Here is a 10,035-nt window from a genome sequence, read left to right as displayed (position 1 = left end):
AGGTTTTCTAACCCCTCTCTCAAAGCCAAAAGACTCCGTGACTCACCCTTGCGCATCAAAGTAGTACAAGTTGGTTTTGTAATCCTTGAACCGGCTCTCAAGTGCACAATTTTTTTTAAGACTTGAATTATTTTTGGCCTTGTAAAATAGAGTTAGACATTGCCCTTGTTTTTTTTGCAAGTGGTAAGACCTCTCTTACCCTTATCAATCATGTCAAAGGAGATGGGAGCCTGGATTGAGAAGTTTGATGGCGAGGGTTTCCATACTTGTTGGCAAGTTCAAGTAAAATACATGCTCATGCTCAAAGGTTTATGGCCTTTGGTAAAAGGTGCAAAGAAAGTGGACCTTGAAGATCCGAAGGTGGTGGAAGATGATGAGAGGGCTCATGTCATTATTGCCCTTCATATTCATAAGAAACTCATTCATCTTATGGTAGGTATGAAATCAAAAAAAGCAGCTTGGGATGATCTTGAGAAGCTTTATGGAGCCAAGGCAAAGCACTCAAAAATTGTACTTAAGGTCAAATTTTGTGGTCTTGAGATACAGGAGGGTGGCTCTCTTGGAGACTCTGTCACACAGCGAGATGAACAACATCATGGGATAACTTGCAAGCATTGATGCCAAAGTTGAAGAAGATGATGCTATTGTTATGCTCTTGAAGAGCATGCCCCCGTCGTTCGATAGCCTTGTGACCACATTGAAGCACCTTCCTGATCCAACATTTGAAGGTATTGTTGCATAACTTCTTGAAGAAGATATAAGGGTCAAAGTAAAGGGTGGATCTACATCTACATAAAAAACTCAAGCATTTGTGCTTAAACATGGTACGTCAAAATCCCACTTAAAATGTACTTTTTACACGAAGAGGGGACATGTTGAAGCTCAATGCTTCAAGAAAGATCCGTCAAAGAGAAAATGTAACAAGTGTGGTGAAATAGGCTATTTTGGAAGAGATTGTACCAAAGATGTCACTAAAGTTGAGGAAAATTTTATAAGTTCTTCACACGATGAGAAACTCTTCTTGAGAAGTGAAGCATGTTTTGCTAGAACTGGGAGTGAACCACATTACTCTATAACTCATCTCTTTTGTAAAAGCCTATCATATAAAGGCTACCTACCTTATCTCCTATTCTATGGTTGAGAAGGATTCTGTTTTTTGAACTTGTATGTCCAATGCTTACCTTGTCTCATGGTGGCATTGAGAGGGGGTGTTCGAATATATGATGTACAAGATTAAGGATGAGAGGAAGTGGTAATGGAGGTGTGAACACACCCAAATAAAGTGGGCACATTGGTGGAAAAGGGAGCTAGGGTTAGCCCAACCCTAGCCTTTGGTAGAGCCGATATAAAGGGCAGGAGACCCTACTTTGTGTAATAAGATGAAGGAGAAGGGTAAGACAACTTTGGAGTGGCTGAAATAGAAAGTAATACAAGAAGCTTTCTATACGTCTTGTGTTCTCTCTCAAGCTATGGAGGCTCCATGATGATTCAGTAAGTTGTTTATGCTTTTACATTCTTTTATACTTTTCTCTCCTCTTGTTTCCATTGCTTTCGTTGTTGCATGCTCTAGATACCCATATTTTATAGCAACTTCTTCATCACGTTTGGCGGCTTCTTTTTTCACCTTGAGCTTCTTCATCACACTGGCGACATGGCCGTTTCTGTGCCTTCCCTCTCTCTCGATTGTTTTTTGCCTACTGCACATGGTGAGCCTCAGAGACGCAATGAACAATAGTATATATATTTTTTATTTCTTGTTTATTAAAAGAAATCTTTGTTATGTTACGATGCCTGTCAACACCTGTTGAAAAGAATCCTTGTTGCGTTATGTCGCTTGCTAAGGCTTGTTGAGGTAAGCCTAAATAAGAAGGAAGGTGATGCTCTATGCTATGAAGTTTCTTTTTTCCTTTGATGATTTGCACTCAAATCATTGCCACTTAAAAAAAGAATCATGTGCTGGGTTAAATGCAACTGAGTCTTTGGACAAAAGGTGAAGTTGTTAGTAGTATACACTCAATGCCCGCCTCTTAGCATGTACCTCATTTTGATGTATAATGCACATTTGTTAGGCCCCCATTATTCATGGTGCATATGTCTTTAGTGGAAACTTCGGCATAGATGTCGATGGGATCATTATTATGACCATTAATGATGGTTAGGAGATGTTCAGGGGTACGAGCGTTAGTTGGGGTCCGGGGCATCGCCTCGGTTGCCCCCTAGCGGGGGTTCAGGGGGACGGGAGCCCCCGAGGTGACAGTATGAGGAATATTCCCTCGAATACTACGTCCATCATTAGTGGGCGGTGGTCAGTGGTCAGTGGGTTGTGTTCTTTATGTGTGGGTGGTGAGCGTGTCTACACAGTGTAACCGTCCTCGTTGTATATACGTTTACCGCACCGCCTACAGTACTATATATGGACATGGTTGCCATGAACTAAGATATCCAATGATTGTGAGTATCCACCCCCTTCTACACCTTGTACATACTCCATCCAGAGTCTGTCTAGATCACCATCTAAGCTCTACACTTGAGAGCGCACGAGCAGATAACACCATCACTTGTACCTCTTTAGTATAATCAGAATTTTAAATTCTCTCCATTGTGTATCTATTGCATTGTCTATTGTGCTTTGGCTTGCTATCTCTTTCCACTATGCCATATTCTTATGGTTGTTTGGCATCCTCTATGCTCAGCTTAGTACGTTTGTGTGCTTACCTTCATAGCCAGTCATGCTACCTAGAGCAAGGTGATGAAGCACTAGGAAACAATCAATTTTCAACAGAGCAATTATTTTGAAGTGTTCTGACATCTTCTGCAGATTCATTTTCAAAGTCTCTAGATAGGGATGTCTTCTATGGCCAACATGGAGAGGCCTATGAAGAGCTCCATGTCTTTTAGCTACATATCGTCCAAGAAGACCATGGATATTAAATGTGAAAATGCTATTATGAAAGATCTTAGAAAATTTTCTTATGGTGGCAAGCTTCAATGGAGAAGGTCAAGATCTTGAATCTTGATGAGTTTTCATGGTGATTTCATGGAGTTTGTCATTATGATTTTGGAGTTTTCTTGATCTTTGGAGCATCTGTGGTGGAGCCTATTCAAGACAAGCGAGGTTGCTTAGTCTTGTAGTAGCTATTGTCAAAAACATGAGTGCTGCCAGGCTCCATAGAGATGTGAGAGTTGTTGTTGTCTGTCGCATTATGGCATGCTTTTATTGTTGAGAAATGCAATGTGTGAGGGTCCAACATGTGTAGAGTGAGGGGAGGAGCATGCACATTAGAAAAGGAATAGACTAAGGGTACATTGGCAAAGGTTGATTTTTATGGTCATTTGTAAAAGGTGAACTCAAAGGTCAAAAAGGTCGCACATGGAAAGTGCAAGGAGGCACATGTAGTGTGAGCATTTATGGACACATGGATGGCACAAGGGTGCATATATCTTGTGACTTGGGAGCTCCATGAGAGCTATAAAAGGATGTACTTAGATCAACTCTAATGAAATAAGATGATGATGGTTTACTTCTTAATTGTTATCATTGTCTTGGTATTATCTTAATCATATTTTGTGTATTATCTTAATCAATATGCTTAATCATATTCTCACATGGTTTAACCCACCTTGAGCCTAATCATGCTTGATTTCTTAACATGGTATCAGAGCCATGTCTCTTCACTCATTCCATCTCAAGCTAGTAGCTAAAATAGGCATCATTAATCTTGATTAAGCCACTAATCTCATATTATCCCTTTTCTCCCTTGTGGCCAAAATTTGAAGGGACTTGTTCTTCCAATCCTCTCCATCATTTGGAAAAATCTTATAGCCATATGTTCTTGACCCCTAGGCAATTCTACAACTCAGAGGAATTGATCTAACTTGTCACCGTTTTCCTGATTTCTATGCCATTCGCCATTTGTACGCTGAATTGGGCCAAGCCCTTTTATGAGTATCTAGTCCATGCCCTAAGGAACTCACAGCCTAAATCCCATCAAATTTCATTCACTGTACACGTCACAATAGACAAAAACTTAGTCATGGGATTGTAGGCTTTTTGGCACAATTTTTGGCATAAATTGTGGTATTGCCTTGCATTTGCCTATTCCCCTCATCAAAGTCATCCAATATCTGCAAAAATCCCCATCAAGGATTTCTCCTATAAGATTAATTGAAGGCCCCAAGCGCACGGCTTGCTAATCATAATTTTTTGGAAACTAATCTTATCATTAAGATACAATTAATAGTGATTGGGGTTAGTTGAAGATAGATTAGAGAAATTGGAACTGGGTTTAGCATAAAGAAGTGGTCACTTGCATTCAAATCTCTCTTGTATTGAGATTATACATTGACCTTGAGTAGTAATCAAGTGTTAAGACCTTCTTAACCCTAAATGACTACTTCATTTGTGATTGAAAAGTTTAAAGGGGAGTCCTTCCACACATGGCAAGTTAAAATCAAATTTATGTTAATGAAGGATGGACTATGGGGTATTGTAAATGGAAGGGAAAAATGTCCGAAGGATGATGGGGATGAAAAGAACAAATGGTTATGCCCGAATGAAAAAGGATTAGCCATCATTGCCTTAGGATTGGGAGATGGATATATTCATCATATTGCATCACAAGATACATCTAAGAGTGCTTGGGATGAGCTAGATAAATTGTTTGGAGTAAAGCAAAAGAATTTAAAAATAATCTGAAAAATACAATTCTTTGGCTTGGACATTAAAGATAGTGAATCACTTTCAGCACACCTTAACAAAATGAAGATTATAACACAACAATTGGTTGGCATTGGGGCACCAGTAGAAGAAGAGGATGCCATAGCCATATTGTTAAAAAGCATGACACTTGAGGAGTATGGCCCCTTGGTGGCTACCTTGAAGAACCTCCCAGATCCAACCATTGTAGGAGTGGAAGCAACACTTATAGAAGAAGAGAAGTGGATTCGAGGTAAGGCAGATTAAGCTACATCAAGCGAGGAGAACACAATCTTCTCAAGAGGACCAAGACCGAGGACTACCAAAGGACCAAGGACAAGATAACATACCATCATTGTGGTAAAATTGGTCGCATAGCAAAAGATTTATGGAATAAAAAGACAACCGAAGAAGCCAATGTAATGACAAAGAAGGAAGACAGTGATGAGGCCTCCTAGGATGGAGGCAACATTGAGCATCTCTTCCAGATGATATGAGGAGCATGGATCCTAACCCCTAGCTATAACCCCTCTCTCTTGGTGTGTTAAGTGTCAAGACAAAGCCAACATTGTAGCTCATAGAGCAACCTAGACGGACGCTCCAACCATATGAGTATGGAGTTTAGGTCAGGTTAATACATGTTAGGTGTTAGACCCTGATCACATTGAGGGGAGGTGTTGAAAAATGCAATGTGTGAGGGTGCAACATGTGTAGAGAAAAGGCAGGAGCATGCACCTTAGAAAAGGAATAGACTAAGGGTACATTGGCAAAGGTTGATTTGTATGGTCATTTGTAAAAGGTGAAGTTTAAGGTAAAAAAAGGTAGCACATGGAAAGTGCAAGGAGGCACATCTAGTGTATAAGTGAGATTAGCATTCTTTTAGCTATTTTCAGTAGGGGAGAAAGGCCCTCCCTGGTTCTCCTCTTTCTTAGAAATGTAAACCTCCTTGGGGATAGCTTTCTTGACTTGCGCTAAACCTTGTAACTGTGCAAGGTAATGAAGCAAAACAAGGTCTTGTTTGTTGTAGCGCTTCTGTGTTTTAGTTTTTCCTTTGTGCTTTTAAGATTACTTCAAGGCTGGCTTTGCCTCTAGAATAGTTGTAGCATCATACTTTACTTCGAAGTACTTGTATGAAGATGGATCCCACTCTTGGTCATCCATTCCATTAATGATGCCAATGATACCTTGATATGTAGTACTGTGTACTATGCAAAAAGCAACCTTGAAATCCTTTGTATCTTGTTACCACAATTTACTATACTGTTGTCTTTCCCTAATAGCCGTCGAGTCTTGTGGTGGTGGTGAATGTGCGCACTAGCTTGCTAGTGGTTTGGGTTTGATTCCTAATGAGATCTGTGTCGTAGCTTTCCATTCAAGACCCTACAATCTTGTTGTTCCCACTATTAATGAAGCTTATTCAAGTGTAATCCTATTGTTAAGCCACATTTACGCCTTACTTTACATGTTATACCTTGTATGTGATGATTATAGTCTAATCTCATCAATATTAGCACAAGAATATTGATATTTACAAGAAACCATTAAACTAAAGTAAGATTATGCCTTAATCATCAACTGTGATATAGTCTTTGTCCATCTTTATGCTAATGCCTTAGATCAATAAAGGTTTACAAGATTTATTTTTAATCACTTTGATTAAATCCAAAATAGTTTAATCTTAGCATATTCTGCCTACAATCTAAGTGTTTTGTTCTGTGTAATCTCACAACATGGATTTTCTTGCAAGAAAACAGTGAAGACAAGTTTAATTCAGAACCATTCACTGTTGCTTCAAGATTACTGTCTTTACATTTCTTTATAAATCTACACCAACAAACTTGTAAACAATACTCTACATAGCAACTTGCATAGATATGCTACTACACAACTGTGAATTGCACCACTCTGCATAATATATTTCATAATAGAACTACACTCTACACTATAATTTGCTCAAACATGCATCAAAATTGTAAACTGCATTGAAATTTGTACAGAATCTTTAATGTGCACCAGTTCTTGATAAGAACTACACCAAAATCTACACATCAACCTTCAAATTCTCTAAAATTGCCAAGATTCCCTAGAATTGGATAAATATAGAAGGAAACTAAGGTTTATGAATAGATTTCTAATCAAGGAGATTTAGTAAGAAAATTTCAAAAAAAGCACTCTAAAAATGCTTGAAATATTAATTTAAAAATTAAGAAAATCAAGATCCTCAAATCTGTGCAAGAATTAGGGTTTTTGAAATTTGTGATTAGCATATATCAAAAAATGATTATTATTAATCCCATTGCTAATCTACTCAAAACAAAATCGATAAAAAATTTGAAATGTTTGTAAAAGTACTAATTTGAAAATGGATTAAGTATTAATCACTCAAGATCTAAGCCAAGAGCTCTGATACCAATGAAAGAAAGCTATACCTAGATGCCTAGGGGGGATAAGCTATACCTAGATGCCTAGGGGGGATAAGCTTTTTTTAACATATTCAAATTCTCTCTCTATACCCTCTATTATCCATGTCCTCCCTCTCTCTCTCCTCTCATCCTCCCTCCTCCCAACACACTCTAGCCCAGCCAAACCTAACTTAGCCTAGCCCTCACTCCTCTCTCTCTCTCTCTCCAACCACTCTCTCATTCTCTCTCTTCCCTCTCTCTCTCTCTCTCTCTCTCTCTCTCTGTCCCCTCTTCAACCACTCTCTCACTCTTTATCCTCTCTCTTTCTCTCTACACTCTCTCTCTCTCTCTCTCTCTCTCTCTCTCTCCCCCCTCTCCCTCTTCCTCTCTTCACTCACTCACTCTCTCTCCTCTCCCAATCTCCCCTCTCCCTCTCTTCACTCACTGACTCTCTCCCCTCTCTCTTTGTCCCTCTCCCTCCCTCCTCTCTTCTTCACTCTCTCCTCTCTCCTCTCTCTCTCTCTCTTCCATCTATATCTCTCTTCTTGTTCTTTATCTCTATATCTCCTCTTTCCTTTTGTCTCTCTCTCTCTCTCTCTCTCTCTCTCTCTCTCTCTCTCACACACACACACACACACACACACACACACACACACACATTGATGGTATTAAACAAATATTTATCGCTCCCACTTAGATACACATATTGATGGTATTACACAAATATTTATCTCTTCCACTCCGACACACTCAAATTTCATTGAATCTTTAGTTTCTAAAATAAAGGGAGTAAGGTGTCTTGTTTATTTTTAATTTCAATAGTACACTAGTACATCTAGCACTATCCTTACTACTCACTTTTTTATTCCACCTTTTTCCCAAGCTTGTGTCAAAGAATAGTTTCTTCATTATCAGGTGAGGTAGCCATATGCATGCTAAGTCTCTATTGAAGTACTCAATTTCAAGTTCCATTGATAAATGTCTCCTTCTTCGAACATCCCTTCTCATTCATTTTCTCCCACACTAGAGTTTGCTTCATGATGCGATCTAAGATTTTGTGATCATCTTCTTTGTTGTCATTCATCTGCACCTTCATTTTAGCTAAGATTGTAGAGATGGTTTTTTTGATGGTTTTCACACTACTTTTGGATCTAGAAATGATGTCTAGAGGTTTGAGATTAGAGAGAGTGAGAGCCATAGTACAATGAGAAGGGGGCATTAAAAAGGAAGCATATAATATCCTTATTACACGGTCTTCCTTTTTGATTTGGGACTGGTGTAAGAACATATTAATTATGAGCATCCAGGTTGCAGATTTAAAGGTATATGAAGTATAGGTGCTTGCATGTGATCCCTTAGCTATCCTAATTTGAAAGTCTTGGTAAGTGCAACTGGGTGTTTTGTACTAGTGACATCATATCTTTCACCTCTAATGGCAAAATTTTTGTCTCCATTACAAAGATCACATGCTCCGATTTCTTAATCACCCTTTCAGCCACAATGGTGTACGATGATAATGATAAGGCATGGTCAATCCTCTTTGTTTTGCAGCCTCTAACACCCCAATTCTATACCTTAATGTTTGCACACACCCAACGGCTTGCTCCCTTGCACTGACTTTCACTAGACCTTAATGTTTGCACACACCCAACGGCTTGCTCGCTTGCGCTGCCTTTCATCGCCAACATGAAATCTACCCTCTCAAATGTAGATATCTCTATCTCTATTAGATTAGTTTCCTTTAGTACTTGTGCCGCATGAATGGAGACCTCCCTAGAGCATTTGTTATCATTGTGTAGATTCTCCATGTGTAGTCTATGCTAGTGTTACAAAACCACATGTACTACCTCCATTGTCCACTACTCCATTCACACAAGCCATAGAAGATCGATGTTAGAACTCCTTTGTTGCTTGACTACTTGATGGGTTTCTTACACTTAACCATTTGCCCCCCTAACCATGCTTGGCATGCAACCCTGTTGTTGTTAGTACATGTGTGGGATTGCCCACATGGTATTATGAATCTCAACATCTCTGACTCTTTGGATGCCTCTGTCCAAGTCCACATATTGATTTTCTTCCTCATTACCTAGACGGTTGAAATGTAGAGACAATAAATATAAACATTTTGAGGTTGATTCTCTGTCGCTTACTTTGGTCAATGAGAGCTATCTTCTATTGTGATGGTTACCAGGTGGCATTTTTATTGTATTGTCTTATTGTCACCCACTACATTGGGAACATGATGCATTGGTGTTCCTAACAACAACTTCTTCTTTGACCAATTTGCTTGTGGCTATTGGAATGGGAGATGCAATAGCAGTGAGCTTTGTAATGCTAGGCCATGCGCTAGAATACATGCTTCTTCGTGCTTTATAAGAGTGCATTTGTGAGATCTTGCACATCACTGCTACATTGTACAAGGTTAATGTGCCCTTCAATCCTTTACCTATTAACAAGCTAGCATGATTTGACTACATTAGGTTGGTTCACAACAAGACATCCAAGAATTTCTCGTCAAATTCCTATTAGGTGAAAAAACAAGTGCTTTAATGCATTGATCAATGAATGTCACTAAATGGTTAAAAAATTGAAGGTTGCTTACCCCAACTAGAGGTGATGCCTCCAATGAGGAAATCTCACATCCCACTAACTCAATGAGTAATCCATGGCAACAATATTTCCTCAGGCACCTTGCCATTACCCCACCACACTCTCATGTACCTATACTGTGTCAGTGCATCATTCTTAGTTTTACTACATGACACCATCTTCTACATAGAATCTGATGTTGATATTGAAAAGCCTTGACAATATATTATGTTGTGTCTGTGTATAGGCTCTGCTCCCAATGAAAGAGACATGACTGTTCCTTACTCTCCATCATGTTATCGGGACCATTTTTGTGCACAGTTTGGTATGCCCTCCAAATAGCAC

The sequence above is a fragment of the Cibotium barometz genome, chromosome 2 (genome assembly GCF_041138505.1).
Source record: "Cibotium barometz isolate CiBa-2024 chromosome 2, ASM4113850v1, whole genome shotgun sequence".
NCBI lineage: Eukaryota > Viridiplantae > Streptophyta > Polypodiopsida > Cyatheales > Cibotiaceae > Cibotium > Cibotium barometz.
The sequence above is the reverse complement of the archived record's forward strand: the minus strand, read 5'-3'. Positions refer to the sequence as shown.